General features: G+C 35.5%; 1 pseudogene; it reads right to left on the bottom strand.

Moving 5' to 3' along the window:
* Positions 1–4,039: 4,039 nt before the first annotated feature.
* Positions 4,040–5,766, bottom strand: LOC126077492 (tigger transposable element-derived protein 1-like; annotated as a pseudogene).
* Between the last annotated feature and the right edge of the window lie 10,188 nt (positions 5,767–15,954).

Below are 15,954 nucleotides of genomic sequence, written 5' to 3'. Positions count from 1 at the left end.
GTCTTTTTACTAGAATTTGAGTTCTGCACCCCACTTTTCTCCTGCTCCCCTAGGGAGTCTCTGTTGTGTTCCCTGTCAGGGCGGTCATTAGTGGTGGCCAGGCACCAACTAGTTCTGTTCTCAAGCTGATGGAGTCTCTGGTTTATGCAGCCCTTTCTGTCTCCAGGGTTCATACTTTCCTTGTGTCTTTGGTGCTCTTTATTCTCCTTGGCTCCAGGTGGGCTGTGACCAGTTGATGCACCTTAGATGGCCACTCTCTAGCTTTTAAGACCTCAGACACAACTCACTAAAGTTTATTTCAAAAATGCAGAACATTTTCTTAATAAACTTTGTTATGCCAATTGACCTAGAAGTCCCCTGAAACCATGGTCCCCAGGCCCCCAAACCTGCTACTCTGTCCCTCAAAGTTGTATTCAAGAAACTTCTCAGGTTTTGGTTTAGTCCGGTTGTGCTGACTTCCCTTGTATTGTGTATTGTCCTTCCCTTCACCTAATTATTGCCTACACTCCCTCTCGCTCCCCGCCCTCGGAACCATCAAAGAATGTTTTCTTCTGTGTTTAAATCTTTTCTTGAGTTTGTATGATAGTGGTCTCATACAATATTTGTCTTTTCGTGACTCATTTCACTCAGTATAATGCTTTCCAGATTCATCCATGTTATATACCATAATTTGCTTATCCATTTGTCCATTGATAGGCACCTAGGTTGTTTCCACCTTTTTGCAGTTGTGAACAGTGATGCAGTGAACATGGGTGTGCATATATCTATTCGTGTGAGGGTTCTTGTTTCTCTAGGATATATTCCAAGGAGTGGGATTGCTGGGTGATATGGTACTTCTATTTCTAGCTTAAAAGGCTTTTTGTGTTATTATGTTCAGGCATAAAGCCTTTATCCATAAAGTCATTAGAATCACAAAAACTATTTTAACTGAGGAGTGATGTGCCATAATGTATTGGTTTGAAGTAACATTTTTTATTCAGTGAGAATGACAATTTAAGGAACACCAGAATGAAAGTAGAAAGTCAACTTAGGAAGGAGATGGTGGCAATTATTAAACCATAAATGATGAGGATAGCTAGAATTTAGGTGGTATCAATAGAGATAAAGGGAAAGTGGAGAAACATGAAAAATTTATTAAAGAGATGGTATCATGAAATTTTTGGTGGTGAAATTGTCTTTGGTGAGTGTTATGGATTGAATCGTGTTCCCCCAAAAATGTGTGTCAACTTGGCTAGGCCATGATTCCCAGTATTGTATGGTTGTCCACAATTTTGCAATCTGATATGATTATCCTATTTGTCATAAATCCTAACCTCTATGACATTAATGAGGCAGGATTAGAGGAGTTATGTTAATGAGGCAGGATTAGAGAAGTTATGTTAATGAGGCAGGACTCAATTTACAGAATTAGTTTGTACCTCTAGTCAATCTCTTTTGAGATATAAAAGAGAAAATTGAACAGAGAGGCGAGGGACCTCTTATCACCAAGAAATTGGCACCAGGAAAGGAGTACATTCTTTGGACCTGGGGATCCTGTGCTGAGAAGCTCCTAGACCAGGGGGAAGATTGATGACAATGCCCATCTCCCAGAACAAACAGAGAGAAAAAGCCTTCCCCTGGAGCTGGTGACTTGAGTTTGGACTCCCTGCCTCCAGACTGTGAGAGAATAAACCTGTGTTTGTTAAAGCCATCTACGTGTGGTGTTTCTGTTACAGTGGCACTAGATAACTCAGACAATGAGGACAAAATAGAAGTTCAGGAGGATTGCCAGCTTTTGATGCAGGGTGATCAAAAATGTGGTGTTATCACAAACAAGATGGGCAATTTAGGAAAAGGATCAGGTTGGAGACATTGTATGTATTAGATTAATGTTCCAAGTTGTTCACATTTTCTCTCTGAAAGAGAGTTATGTATTCCTACTCATTGTCATGTCACTTACCCTTTGTCCTGAGAGAGAAATATAACACTTATCTCATTGACTTTTGGGCTTTGCTAAATAACACGTTTTGACCAAGAGAATGTAAACAAACATAACATTGACCATGACCTCATCCAGACAAGTTTTAAATGTGACTCTGCAGTTTGATGTAGGTGCTTGTATTCCAGTCTTTAGCCATGACAGCACCATGCTCCAGATAGCAATGCTACTTTAGCCTGGGTTCTAGAATCAGATGTCATATAGAGCCAGTCAAAATTAACAGAGACAATCAAATTGCAGCCCTCCTATAATATGAACAATAATAGCTTTTAAAATCTAATGGGTTTGTTTGTTACTACAGCAAAATCTGACTAATAAGCAGATGATGACCGGCTCAGTTTAACATGTCTAGTTTGATTTGCTTACTGAGAAATCTAAGGGGTCACCAATAGGAAACTGGGTACAGAAGGTACACAAATAATAAAATAAGAGGTGGAAGATGAAGACAAAAAAAGGGAAGAATATACCTCTAAACTGTTTTGGCAATACTGAAAAGGATTATTAGTTGCACTCTTTTTTCTTGGTACTAGATGAGAAGTCATCTCCTGCATCTATTCAGAGCCATCTTCTGTCATAGTGAAGCCCTAAATTTAAGTTTGCAAATAAGAGACTATTTGGGCCTCAAGACAAGTTTCTGATTAACCTATTGCACAACAAAGCAAGAACAAGGATCCATGTAATTGAGATTATTTAAGTGAGTTAGGTCTGTGTTCAGTGAATTAGCATTGTCAATCATGGCTTTTAAGAATCCTGTTATATATCATTTTACCTAGCCTCTCTAGAAACGTTAGCATCTTGGGACTTCAAATTTGACTAACAACCTAATCGTGACAGCAGAAAAATATGTGACTCAGTTTTATTAATAAGATAAAGCATTAAGATGTTTCATTTCTAAAACATGTTGACTTTCCTGTGATTTCAATCTATTGCAAACTTAAGCATTAAGGGCTTGATAACACTCTGAAATTTTCCAGTGTGAGTTCACAACCTCAGATTGTTCTAGTGTCCCATTATTAAGCAAGTTAAGCTCTTATTTTTCAGGAATGTGGATTAGTCTTATCTCTTCTCAACTTTGTGACCCTTTAGGATTAATGTAGCAGTAAGATAATGTGGCATTTATGGAATGATAACCTTGCAAAAAGTATAGGTCATCGGGGTTCCTGGGTTATTTATGTAAATCATTCCCTTCTATTGTAAATATCTTAGTTAATAGGCAATTTCTAGATGATACATGACCTGTCCTTGTTATAAAAGTCAAAAGTATGTCTGAATATGTGTTATTTACACTCAAATACTTGAGGCGTTAAAGTGATAATAAAACATTCAAGAGTTTGTTATTGGTTAGCACTTTTAGGAAAGTACGATATCTTCTTTATCTCTGTATCACCAATGCCTAACTATAACATGGATTCTATAAAAGACTGACAAATGCTTCTCTCAGCCAAGGCATTTTAATAATGTGCCCAAGAAACCATATACAGTGCATAAAAAGTGTTTGAGAATAAAGTAAAGAGTAGATTTAGCCAGTACTCTTAATAATTGTTGGGTTCTTAATAAGTTGATAGCGAAAAATGGGTTAATTTGAGCACAATTGTGAGATAAAGAGAACTTTTGGGTCTGGAACCAGCCGTTCATCCAGAGACATATGCAAAGTGTGTTCAAACTGTGTGGGCAGAAATTCAAGTTCACTTAAAGCGATAAGGAGGAATAGCTCTTATACAACAGGATCTGAAGGTCGGCTTGCAGAAACTCAAGATAGAAAGGAAATCGTAAGCAAGAGATTTCAAGTGTTCAGTATGGCTCTGCATTTGATACTGAAGCTGCAACTGAGTATTCAGGCAAAACGTAATTCCAGGCATACCTCAGAGATAACCGTGTGTTCAGTTCCAGACCACTACAATAAAGAGAATATCGTTATAAAGTGAGTCAGAAATTTTTTTTGGTTTCTCAGTGCACATAAAAATTATGTTTACACTATACAGTAGTCTATTAAGTGCATAATAACATTATGTCTAAAAATGTACTTGCCATAATAAAAAAATATTTTATTGCTAAAAAATGCTAACCATCATCTGGGCCCTCAGCGAGTTGTAATCTTTCCGCTGGTGGAGATCTTTCCTCAATGTTGATGGCTGCTGACTGATCAGGGTGGTGGTTGGTGAAGGCTGAGGCGACTGTGGCAATTTCTTAAAATAAGACAACAATGAAGTTTGTTACATCAATTGACTCTTCCTTTCATGAAAGATTTCTCTCAGCATGCAATGCTATTTCATAGCATTTTACCCACTGTAGAACTCTTTCAAAATTGAAGCCAATCCTCTCAAACCCTACCACTGCTTTATCAGCTAAGTTTACGTAATAGTCTAAAACCTTTGTTGTCATTTCAACATTGTTCACAGCATCTTCACCAGGAGGACATTCCATCTCAAGAAATCATTTTCCTTACTCATCCATAAGAAGCATCTCCTCATCCATTACATTTTTATCATGAGATTGCAACAATTCAGTCACATCTTCAGGCTCTAATTCTAGTTCTCTTGCTATTTCCACATCTGCAGTTACTTCCTCAACTGAAGTCTTGAACCCCTCAAATTCATGTACGAGGGTTGGAATCAACTTCTTTCAAACTCCTGTTTATGTTGATATTTTGACCTCCTTCCATGTATCATGAGTATTCTTAGTGGCAACTAGAATGGTGAATCCTTTCCAGAAGGTTTTCAATTTACTTTGCCCAGATCCATCAGAGGAATCACTATCTATTCAAGTTTAGCCTTATGAAATGTATTTCTTAATTAATAAGACTTGAAAGTATAAATTACTCCTTGATCCATGGGCTTCAGGATGCATGCTCTTTTAGCAGGCATGAAAACAAAATTAACCTCTTTGTACATCTCCATCAGAGCTCCTGGGTGACCAGGTGCGTTGTCAATGAGCAGGAATATTTTGAAAGGGATCTATTTTTCCGGGTGGTAGGTCTCAACAGTGGGCTTAAAATACTCAGTAAACTGTGTTGTAAACAGGTGTGCTGTCACCCAGGTTTTGCTGTTCTTTTATCTTAATTCTTAATAGTCCTAGATTTTCAGAATGGTAAATGAACACTGGCTTCAAATTAAAGTCACCAGCTGCATTAGTCCCTAACAGAGTCAGCCTGTCCTCTGAAACTTTGAAGCCAGGCATTGATTTCTCCTCTCTAGCTATGAAAGTCCTAGATGATATTTTCTTCCAATATAAGGCTGTTTAGTCTACATTGAAAATCTGTTATTTAGTGCAGCCACTTTCATCAATTATCTTAGCTAGATCTTCCGGGTCAATTGCTGCACCTTCTACATCAGTGCTCGCTGCTTCACCTTGCACTTTTATGTTATGGAGATGGCTTCTTTCCTTAAACTTCATGAACCAACTTCTGCTAGCTTCAAATTTTTCTTCAGCAGCTTCCTCATCTCTCTCAGCCTTCACAGACTCAAAGAGAGTCAGGGCTTTGCTCTGGATTAAGCTTTGACTTAAGGCAATGTTGTGGCTGATTTGATCGTCTTTCTATCCAGGCCACCAAAACTTTCTGCTTATCAGCAATAATGCTGTCTTGATTTCTTATCTTTTGTGTGTTTACTGGAGTAGCACTTTTAATTTCCTTCAAGAACTTTTCCTTTGTATTCACAACTTAGCTGACTATTTGGTACAAGAGGCCTAGCTTTCAGCCTATCTCTGCTTTCAACATGCCTTCTTCACTAAGTTTAATCATTTCTAGCTCTTGTGAGATTCTTCCTTTTACTTGAATACTTAGAGGCCATTGTAGGGTTATTAATTGGTTTAACTTCAACACTATTATGTCTCAAGGAATAGGAAAGCTCAAAGAGAGAGAGAGGAATGGAGGGATAGACAGTCAGTGGAGCAGTCAGAATATACACAACACTTACCATCATGTTCGCCATCTTATATGAGCATGGTTGTGGTGCCCCAAAACAATTACAATAGTAACATTAAAGATCACATATCACCATAACAGACATTATGATGAAAAAGTTTGAAATATTGCAAGAATAACCAATATGTGACACAGAGACAGGAGGTGAGCACATGCTATTGCAAAAATGGCACAGATAGGCTTGTTCTACACAGGGTTACCATAAACCTTCAATTTGTATAAAATGCAGTATCTGCAAAACACAATAATGTGAATCACAATAAAATGAGGTATGTCCGTATGTAGAGAAGCCTCAAAATTTAGAATGGTGAATCCTAAACAATCCTAACCAAGAAAATATAATTATCACGTTGTCATGGTCTTCCTGATAGAAAGTCAAATATGCCTGCATCCTGAAACAAGGTATGTTTCAATAGATAATTGTGGTAATGGAATAGGGGAAAATTCTCTGGCATGATTTTAATAATTTATCAGTTGGATCTTAGAGGAGAGTCACCTCTGTAGCTTCTCTTGTGATCCTGTCTCCAATTCTGCTTAAGACCATTAATATTGTATTGAAGAGATATTTATGTGGTTTTTAAATAAGCTAATTGAAAAAAAAAAAACTTTAATTTTTTTATTTTAATAGAAAAAAACACACTTTTAACTTAGTTTTTCACACTGAAATGATAACTCTGAAGGTAAGAATTAGCACCAAGCTGGTGCCCAAGAACCAGAGGTCAAATATAGTTCTGTTCTCCAACTTCTCCACCATTTCTGACATCAGCCATTCCACTCATGGCACTCTTTCTCTATTGGGTTCAATAATTCATTGCAATGGTCACAGAAAACTCACAAAAACACCACGTCTGCAATAACAACTTTAAAACAGAGAATGATATATAAAAAAAATTATAAACAGAAAACTGCATAGAACAAGGTCAGGGAAGAGTCACTGGAGTCTGAACATCTCAAGGGGGACTGCTTACTCTTCAGGGAACAGGTGTTCACTCACTTCAATCAGGAAACCTTTCATCCAGGAATTGTTCTGTGATGTCACTCAGTGGGCTCTGTTGTTGGCCACTCCTCTCAATTAGCTCCCAGTTTTCTCAGCCAGGGTTCGGCATTTACATACACTCTGCTGCTACTCTCCAGGTCCACTCGCTGTCTCCATTTCTTCTGGTACCATATCAGATGCTGCGTCCACTGCAGTTACAGGTTTACTTGGTCTGGGAGAATCTTCATGAAGAATGCCTATGCTCCCCTTCTGATTCTTGTGGATCAAGAGACCCCATCTGAGCCTTTGTGTTTTAGGGTTTTTAATCAGTCACTAAACAGGCCACCCAGACAATCTGGGTAAGATTCTACTACTAGGCAAGGCCTCCAAGCCAATCAGGGTAAAGGTCAGCCAATTTGGGTCACTGACCGGCCCTCCACGCAATCCTTAAAAAGATAAAGGTGAGTTACCTGGCAGGGCTCCCCAGCCATTCTGGATAAAGATCAGCCTGGGCAGCGTTCAGGAACCAGGACCAGAAGGCCAAATTTCTTTTTGTGAAGGTGATTCCACACCATGCAGACACCTATTTTATGAAAACAGAAATTGCGGTAAATAACTATGTATAATCCACGTAAATGCAAATATAGTCCAGTTTTACTCCCAAAGGCTGAAGTTTGTATATGTTCAATTTTAAAGTGATAAATATTACATTTTTGCAGAGATAAAAAAGATTAGCAGAGAAGTCATATACCAGGATAGATAAAGGATAGAGTCCGGAATTTTGTATATTTTATGTTGTGGCATAAAACCACCAACTATGACTTTTTGGAGAAAAAAAAAGGAAGAAGAATCTATTGTGAGTTATGTCATATGTGCTATTTTATTTAATGTGCATAGCAATTCTTTCAGAAAAATACTATTATTTTCCATTTCAGATAATGAAACTAAGGCTCAAAATGCTCCAAAAAGTTGTGAAAAATTGCATAGCTAGTTAGCAAAAAGCATGTATATAAATGCACCCATGTCACTATTTTTTTATGTCTTATTCTTTTAATCATGCAACAAACTTTTATTAATCATCTAAAATAATCCAGAAACTGTAGTAGGTAACTACACCTCCAATAAAACATGAAATTTTGTGCTTTTTTTAGGTTATCACATTTTCTTAGGTAAACCATTTGGATTGTTTGAGTGTCAGTTTCTCTATCCATAAAATGAAAATATTTCTACTACCTCCCCCATAAAGTTGATGTTATAGTATGAAATTGTTTTATAAATTAAAAATTGTTACTTAAATATTAGTTTAAAATAATTGATTTCACATTTTCTGTTGTTGGTGTTGTTAGGGGTCATCCAGTTGGTTCCAACTCATAGCGACCCTATGTACAACAGAATGAAACACTGCCCGGTCCTGTGCCATCCTCACAATCATTGTGGTGCTTGAGCCCATTTTTGCAGCTACTGGGTAAATCTATCTTGCTGAGGGTCTTTCTTTTACTGACCCTGTACTTACCAAGCATGATGTCTTTCTCCAGGGCCTGGTCCCTCCTGCAAACACATCCAAAGTACATGAGATGACGTCTCGCCATCCTCACTTCTAAGGAGCATTCTGGCTATACTTCTAAGACAATTTGTTCATTCTACTGGAATTCCACGGTATATTCAATATTCTTTGCCAACACCACAATTCGAAGGCATCAGTTCTTCTTTGGTCTTTCTTATTCATTGTCCAGCTTTCACCTACATATGAGGTGACTGAAAATACCATGTCTTGGGTCATGTCAAGGAGCCCTGGTGATGCAGTGGTTAAGTGCTTGGCTGCTAACCAAAAGGTCAGTGGTTTAAAACCCATCAGCCACTCTAGGGAGAAAGATGTGGCAGTCTGCTTCCATAAATATCACAGCCTTGGAAACCCTATGGGGCAGTTCTACTCTACAGAGTCACTGTGAGTTGGAATTGACTCCATAGCAGTGAATTTCTATTAGTGCAGGCAAATATTTGTACTTGCAATGTCAAAATAAAGAGCAGAATTTAGATAAAGCATGTGACAAGTATATTCAGCAGTAATTTATATATCACTTTTATGGGCAAAGGGATGGCACAGAGGAAACAAAGAAAAAAATTGTTTGGAGGGTACTTTTTTAAATTCAAGCCAGGATTAGAAGCATGTAAGTTTCCTGGAGATCTGGGTAGCCTTGTGAGATCGAATGATGAAAAATTTAATGCGACCTTGAAGGTAGAAAGTGCTGGTAGCCTGTATATTTCAATGGTTTGTAATGTGTGGAAACTGAAGCTTGGCCATCTATTAAAAAGCAAGTGTGCAAGACTTTAAGTAACAAGTGAGGATACAAAGATCGAAGTGACAGAGAAAAGGAAAGAAAAACAAAGAGACAAATGAAAGCAGAGAGAAGGGAGTATGTGCAGGAAAAAAGAGATAGAAAATGAGATGTAGAGAAAACAGCCAGTGGTGGTCTTAGCATCCTATAACACTATTCTGATTTAATGTATAGCCAATTTCTTCATACATGAATTGTGATATTATTTGGACATATATAAAATGTAATATAACAAAGCCATTATAAGATCTAATTAATACTGTACAAAATTTAATTGGCATTTAATGTAATAAGGGTCAATAATTAAGATCTTCTAAATTAACATGCTGGCTTTTGGCAGTCATCTCATTAAAGCTCACACAACATCTCCAAATTTTACATATATCATATCCTCATTTAAAAAAATATCAATCTGCACATTAACAATGAATGTTATTACCAACACTCAACACATTAATTATAATTATTTTCATGTATATTAAGACATCCAGTTAAGAAGTTATTGCTGTAGTTGAGATTTATTTTGTATCAGAGAGCTAAAACCATAAGACATTCTTCCAGAGTAACAGAAAAAAGAAAAATATAATTGTTTTTATGGGTAAGGTGGGTGGAGGTGAAGGAAACAAAAGTTTATAGTGAATGAGTTCACACATTAATAATTTAGGGTGATTGTAAAGAATCAGCCTTTTTTTTTACTAGTTATATAGACTTGAATTCTTAGAGTGTTTATTTTATTCCATGAGCAGTTAATTATATATTAATGACTAGTTAAAACTAGTGAAAGCATCATAATTTGTAGGAAATGAGAAGGGACATTAAAATAATATATTCTGGTGGTATTAAAATTTTATTGCATCAAAGCCTTCTGTCAGATAGCATATGATGTGAAAACTGATTATAAAAAAGATAAAAAGGCTGGGTAAAATGATTTAATATACTTTCAGATATATTGTTCTGAAGAAAATTATCAGAGGCCAGGGAAGAAACTGGAATCTGTGTCTAAAAAGTGTATTATGCAATGAAGTTGTCAGAGGCCAACAAGAGATCTACAGATACCAAATACCTAGGTCTCTGCAGTGTAAATATTAGATGCTCGTAAACAACAAAGAGATAAATCAGAAAATTTTACACTCTAACTTTAGGGTTAGACCTGGGAAAGGTCAAACAGAAGTAAACCTACAGACCGTAAAGAAACTTCTAAATATGCTTTGGAATTTGACAGAAGCAAAAAAAAAAAAAAAAAAAGCCTCTAAGATATAATGGCCTCTCTAACACGGGTTTGGAAACCCTGGTGCCTTAGTGGTTAAGATCTATGGCTGCTAACCAAAAGGTCAGCAGTTTGAATCTACCAGGTGCTCCTTGGAAACTCTAGGGCACTGTTCTACTCTGTCCTTTGGGTCACTATGAGTCAGAATCAACTCATTGGCAATGGGTTTGGTTTTTGGTTTTGAACAAGTGTTTAGGGCCAGACTGAGTTTGAATTTACACTGCTAAACTAATATTTTAAATTTAATTTAGAAGAACTTGTGTTTGTAGTGCTCCCAAATACCTGGTAATACAAAAAAAGATTCCCCCTGTAAGAACAAACATGTGATTTGGCCTCAAGAATTACCTCAGATATTTACAAGAATGATGAGTTCACAATCAAAAATTACCAAATAAATAAGGAGATAGCTTCCGTGAGTAAAAGTCAACTGAAAGAACCAATCAAGAGAATTAAGAATTAATCAAATCTTAAAAGTATCATAACACAATGTAAAATAATCATGTTTCCATGTTTACAAAAGTAAAATAAGGAAAAGAAAGTATAAATCATAAACTAAAAACTATTATAAATGTTTAGGCAACCTTTATATTCAGCCAAATGGAACACTTAGAAAAAGTACATTTTTTTATAATGAAATCATACAAATACATAAATCATATAAACACATACATAAGGCAAAGGTGGTATTAAAAAATTTGAAAATTAATAACATTGAAAATGAAAACAATGAAAGAACACAGAAAGCAGTACAGAGAAACATGTATTTGGAGATTTGAATATCCATTACTCAGTAATTGATAGAAACAAGTAAACGAATAATTTTTAAGGATACAGAAGATTTGAGCAACTTTATTAATCGACTTCAGTTTCTCGTAAAATATAATTTGCAAAATTGACTAAAGAAAAAAAAATTAAAACTTAGCTCTATTACAATAAAAGGTTGAATCAATAATTTGAATTATTTCATAAGTGGGTAATTTCAGGGAATCAATCATTTCAATCTAATAAAATATTTAAGAGTGGAGATGCTCCAGTTGAGTCTGAAGCTTTGGATTCTGAAACTTGCTACCTGAACATGTCGTCTACTCCCCTGCTGGTTACACTAAGAACCACAGTCCTGGAATCCCTATGTTTGCACAGTACACACCATATACAGTGATCTTGTCTGAAAGAATCAAGAGAGGATAGCATGAAAAACACAGATTTGGTGCAATTCTTACATCTTATAGGAAAGAACATTGACGACAAAAGGAGCACCTTTCTCATAAGTAAAGAATCAGGCAGAGCAGAACCAGATCTTGAATATCAATGAGATAATTGATTCTAAACAGTGTATCTTTTCAAAATACTCTGCCAAAAGGAGAATGAAGAAAACCAAACACACAAGGGAAAGATTAGTCCAAAGGACGAATGGACCATAGCTACCACAGCCTCCACCAGACTGAGTCCAGAATAACTGGATGGAGCCTGGCTACCACCAACAATTGCTCTGACAGGGATCACAATAGAGGGTCCCAGACAGAGTGGGAGAAAAATGTAGAACAAAATTCAAACTCACAAAAAAAAAAAAAAAAAAAAGACCAGACTTGCTAGTCTGACAGAGACTGGAGAAACCCCCAGAGTATGGCCCCAGATACCCTTACAACTCAGTTATGAAGTCATTCCAAGGTTTACCCTTCAGCAAGGATTAGACAGTTCTATAGCGCAAACAACAGCACACTTGAGGAACATGCATCATAGTTCAATCATGTATATGTGACTAAAGGAGCACACAAGCCCAAAGCAAAGAGGAGAAGGCAGGAAGGGACAGGAAAATTGGATGACTGGAAACAGGGAAACTGGGTGGAGAAGAGGAGAGTGTTGACATATCGAGAGCTTGGCAATCAATGTCATAAAACAATTCATATATTAATTGTTTAAGGAGAAACTAACTTGCTATGTGAACTTTCTCCTAAAGCACAATAATAAAAAGAAATACTCTGCCAAAAAGTCTTTCAGATTAGCCTATTCCTTATTTCAGTCTGATTTTATTCTTGATGAAAAAAAGCATATTCCCTATCTTCTGGATAGCAAGGAGCATATCTGGTTCAGAATCCTGGACACATGCGCAACCCTCAACACAGAGGAGAGTTGTCTTCATTTTTCAGGAAGTAAATTGTGAAATTGGATGCTAAGATACCACTTACAAACTTCAAACATCAAGAAAAATACTTTCTTGGGGGAGAAAAAAAAAAGACTAAAAACATTTACTCTTAGAAGAATGGAATTTTTAAAAGTAAGTAAATAAATATTTATGGGATAAGGTATTCTTTCAAAGCATAAGTAGGAATTTTCAGTTAACTTACACAACCAAAGCCAAGTTGCCTGAATGCTTATGTTACTAAAATGACAGAAAATGAAATACATGGAAGTATGCGTGCTCATATCTAAAATGGGAACCTAAATCCAAAATAAATTTCATTGAAACAGTCCTTCACATTCTTCCAAGGCAATATGATACAATTAAAGCATAGAATCAATGATAGATTTCCAACATGTTAAAAATGTTTTATTTAATTACGCTCTTTATACTACAAGATGGCACTGGGTTTTTTTTTTTTTTTTTTTGGTTTTATACTACAAATAAATGTAGCTCATGTGCTTTTTTATAGCATTGCTTAAAGCTATAAGAACGATTCTAATCTATCCCTGCTTAAATATTCATTAATACGGCCTGTAGAACAAGAAGCAAACAAATCATAATTTTTATTAAAATTTTATAGCCGATTGTTACTGATGTCTCATATCATGGAAAATGTTTTTACATAAAAATAAAATATAAAAGCATTTAATAAGAAAAAATTCAGCTTATGCAAAATAATTGGCATGTTAAAGATACACAACAAATTTGATTAGGAAGTAAATGAATACGTTTTCCCATTTCAGACAATTAAGAGGCATATATATGAGATGAGTTGGAACCGACTCAATGGCACCTAACAACAACATATGCTCTTCTTCCAAGGATATTTTGGTACTCATATTTCAATTTTAAGACTACTCTTTCCAAATAGATAAGAAGGAAATGTTTTAAAATGGTTACTGTAATGACTTAGAAACCTATCATTGCATAATGTGTTTAAGTTATGATGTTCTATTTAAATGGCAACCAAAAATAAATATATAAACAAACTTGCTATGAAAGAGTAGTCAAACTTTTAGCTTTCCTATCATTTCAAAGTTTGATATCCTATTATAAGAATAATAACCACCACAACAAAAACAGCAGCATTTAATGGCACTATTAACTCAAGCACCTAAAACAGCAACTACATTAATTATATTCATTATACTTAATTGAACATAATCATCTAACCTAACAATTCCTTGTACGCTAATTAATAAAACAGCATGTCTTCTGAATCACAAATTTATAAAAAGTCTTTTTTTTTTTTGAGTAGATCCCATTTGGTAAAAATGTGTGAACCATAATTTAGTGTGTACAGAAGATACCGAATTGTATTTAATTTCAATATTATAATTTTAATATGTTTTATGTCATATTCTCAGTGGTAATGACTTAAGGATATAGTGTCAAATATAAAAAATTTTGTAAGCAAACGTGTCCCAATAGTCTTTTCACAGTTTTTACTGTTCTATTCAGCATATGATTTTGGATGTCACTTCCCTCAGTAGTTATTCCAAACCATCGTCTCTCCCTTCAAGTGCCCTACCCCAACCTATTCACTTTGAATACATGGCTTTGCCACCTGCTTATGAAAATAATTATTTATTTTAACACTGTCTCTGAAACTAATGATCTAAACTAAATCTGCCCAAATTATTACATTTTGACATCTCTCTGAGCGGAGATAGTGTCCGTTTTCCTCCAAGGTTTCTGCCTGCGGTAAAACCACGCTGGACGAGGTCGGTAATGACAGCCACATTGCTACATCCCACTGCCACTTTTTTATTCCTGTGTTCTCTGCAAAAAGTGTCTGCAGTTTCTTTACAAAACTCCCCTCTCACTTGTTTTCCAGGGTAATCCTCCTTCTTGGTTTTTTTTTATCAACTTCTGCTTCATTGGATCTTTTTTCCTAGTTAGGATGAATATTCCTATCACCGTTTACTTGTCCTCTTGTATGCTGAGTTCCCCTTCCATCGTGCAATTTTTTCTTTAGCTTTTATATTATATATCACTGAAAGCCATAGATTGAAAAATAATCTATATGTCACTCTCTTCAAATAATATCTATAATCTTTCTCCCCCTGTACAGATCACATATAATAATGATCATTATAACTTCCAAATGCCAAGCATGTGTAAAGTACTATATTATCCATAATTCTCAAATCAACCCAATATTTTGGAATTAATAACCTCTGTTAATGGGGAAGAATGTTTAGGATCAGAAAGCTTATGTTGTCTAAGGTTTCACAGCTGATAAACTGCAAAATTATGATTCAAATTCTAGCCTGATTACAAATGCATGCTTTCTACCAAGTCAGGTTGCTTCTCTTTATCCAAATGACTGATAGATGTCTTATGAGGATGTACAATAGGTAACTCAAACCCAATTCCCAAAATGATCCCATCATCTATGTTTCTGTACCTCTTCAAATAAACCTCAAACCTACCCTTCCTCACATTTTCCCTTTCAATGACTGATTTAATTCAATCATTCAAGCAAAAAAACTGTGAATCATGTAGATTCACTCATGTATAATCTGTAATCAAGTCCTATGGATTCTGTGTGCTCAAGACTTTTCCAAACTCATGTTTTTTTCTATTGAGAAGACCATTGACATTGGTTCATTTTAAGTGTAAAGACTAGTCTTTCTGTTTCCAAACTTTCTCCCCTACAGTTTTTTTTTCCCTAAAACAGTGAGTTTTTTTTTTTTTTTTTTAATCATAAATTACATCAGGTCACTTATCTGCTTGAAAAAATTCATTGTAATTGGAATCAAATTTAAAATTTTAATGATAATCTACAAAGTACTAGTTAAAAAGGTCCTTAAATACCTCTCATCTCAACTTGTACCATCTCCCAGAGCTCTGTGCACCCCAACTTTATAGCTCTCTGTCTCATCTTCTAGCATAACAAGTAGCTTCAGGGTTTTCTGTGTGCTGATCTTGTTGCTTGGAAAAAAATCTTCCTTCAAATATTCACTTCAGTAGTTCCTTTTTGACATTTAGGTCAAAATTTACATACTCATAGAATCTAACCTAGCCTACCTTTCTACTCATTTTCTACTAAAATAACCTGATTTTCTTCATAGCATTTTATTAGCATGTGAAAATCATATTCACATATTTGTTTGCTTGTTTTTTTATCTTGTCCAAGTAAAATGTAAAGTTCATGAGAACAGGAAGCTTGTTTATCAAATATTCTGAATGCGTAAAACACCGTCTGAAAGAACACAAATATTTAGTGAACATATGAAAATAATTTAGTGGCACTTTAATTCTTAATTCAAAAATAGACCAACTTAAGA

The sequence above is a fragment of the Elephas maximus genome, chromosome 5 (assembly GCF_024166365.1).
Source record: "Elephas maximus indicus isolate mEleMax1 chromosome 5, mEleMax1 primary haplotype, whole genome shotgun sequence".
NCBI classification, from domain to species: domain Eukaryota; kingdom Metazoa; phylum Chordata; class Mammalia; order Proboscidea; family Elephantidae; genus Elephas; species Elephas maximus.
Note: the sequence above shows the minus strand (reverse complement) of the source record. Positions and strands in the feature narration are given on the sequence as shown.